We start from the raw sequence: 2443 nt of genomic DNA, 5'->3' as shown, positions 1-2443 counted from the left end.
TTCCCCAGCTGTCGGAATATTTAGAATGTTCAATTATGGGCCACAGGTCACTTGACCTTAGCGGACAGATAAAATATGGTTCACTTATTGTTGTAATAACGAATTGAGAATGAATCTTTGCATTTTAACAAATAAAATGTTTCAATTTTATCAGTGGTTTACAATGACATTGATTAGATAGTCATTAAGAGAGATCAACTGACAATTATATTGCAGCTATTTGCAGGATTATTGAATTGAAAAAGGATACAGATGTACAGAGATTTTTTTGGAAGGCATTGCTTTTTTAATTCTAATATCTTTGTTGTTCAAGAGGTCTATGTAGCTGTTCATTGGTTCTCTTGTCCAGATGCTAGTTAATAATTCATATCGCTTTTATTGTGCCCGGAGTTTTGAGATTTGTATCAGATTAAGACGAAAATGAGGAGCTATTAAAATGAGAACTTGAGTGAATAGAAAGCACAGTAAATTTAAATTATAGAGGAAACAGAGAGTATATGCTCCAAATAAGCAAATTTTTTTTAATGTCGAAAGTGTGGTGGTGGAAAAGCACAGCAGACCAGGCAGCATCCATGGAGCCGGAGATTTCCGATGAAGGCTTATGCCTGAAACATGGTTTCTCCTGCTCCTCAGATGCTGCCTGACATTCTGTGCTATTCCAGCACCACATTCTTGACTCTGATCTTCAGCATCTGCTTTCCTCACTTTCTCCAAATATTTGTAATGGACATGAACTGAAAATGTTAGCCTCAGTAGTTGAACAAAACCAAATTTACACTTTTTTGTGCAATATTTGGACTGAAAACTGTTTGTGATCATGCAACACATTCGGACATATGAACACCTCTTCCATTAGAATCCTTTGCCATTCATAATAAAGAATAACCACTGCTTTGAACAACCAGTATCGTGTGTAATTATTGAACTGAAATACCAGAGGACAACTTCTGCATTTATTGGAGGGAATGATAACCAGATCCTTACTGTCGCAGTGGGGATTGATCTCAGGAACAATTCTGATTATTCCACTGAACAGTAATTAGATGGTCATGAAGACCTTTGTGTGGCCTCATGTTTAGTGTTTTGTGTGAGCAATGATTTAAAAAATATTGAGATATTTTACAAGATTTAGGAACACTGATAATCAAGTGTTCAAGGTATTAACTAAAGTCAACTTTTAAAAAGTTAGAATTGCTTAGAGAAGCGCAATTAAACTATTGTAGAATCCCTGTTAGCACAGTGTGGTAACAGGTCATTTCGTTGAAACAAAATGACCCTCCAAAGAGTAACCCATCCAAACACTTTCCCAACCATATTCCTCGACATTTACTGCTGACTAATATACAGATCCCTGAACACAATGTGCAATTTAGCATGGCCAGCTCACCTAACCTGCACTTCTTCGGATTGTGGGAGGAAACCACAGCAAAGTCACATAGACTTGGGGAGAATGGGCAAAGTACACAAAGACAGTCACCGAGGATGGGATCAAACCGAGATCCCTGGCACTGTGAGGTAGCATTGTTAATGACTGAGCCACTGTGCAACTATATGCAATAAGTAAAATCAGTGAGAGGTATGCAAAGACAAATTTCAAATAAACACCCTCCGCTATTGTCAAAGCATATAAAATTTACATTCAATACGAATAGATGAATGGAAACCAAAAAAAAACTCCAACAATTCACGAATGAAAAATAATTAGAAATTTAATTTGATCAAATGTCATTCCAATATTTAGATGAATTGCAATTTTTAATAACAAATGTAGGTAATTAGCTGACTAATGAATAATTGGAAGTGGCATATGTTTACTTTACAGATGAAGAAAGCGACTTGTTTTCTCTCCTTGTAACACGGCAGAATAACAATGTGAATGTCCGAAATGTTTGAATCAAGCTCTTTCGAACAAAAAACTAATCACTTACGATCACTTCGCCTTTTCACCTTTAAGACCACAACATTCACAAATATTTTTCAGGAATTTAGAACCAACAGAACTAGTTAATTTCTTTTCTTGGGAAACCGAAGAAGAGAATAAACAGCAGATACTGTGAAGAAGTCATTCAATGCGAACATTCAACTGAAGACAACATTCCTTCTTTCTAAAAATGTTCAACTTTCAAAAATTCAAAATTTATTGTCATTGTTTAATGAAATAATAAAGAGATGCTGATGCTTTTTCATTGGATTTTGTTGCATGAAAAATGCTTAAGTCTTAAGTGTTAGCATTGAAGTGAAATATATTTACATTAATACAACTATGTTTCAACAGGTAAAATAAATATTGATTGTTACAATGAATGAGAGATTGTACACTGCAATGCATATGAAGAATTAACATGATTCAATATTTCAAAAGCACTTTGCTGTGATGTCGATTGAGTATTTATTAAGATCAGGGAACTAAGGAATAAAACATAGTAGCTAGCTTTACGTATTA

This window comes from Chiloscyllium punctatum, chromosome 47, assembly GCF_047496795.1.
Source record: "Chiloscyllium punctatum isolate Juve2018m chromosome 47, sChiPun1.3, whole genome shotgun sequence".
Lineage (NCBI taxonomy): Eukaryota > Metazoa > Chordata > Chondrichthyes > Orectolobiformes > Hemiscylliidae > Chiloscyllium > Chiloscyllium punctatum.
This window is presented reverse-complemented; position numbering follows the sequence as displayed.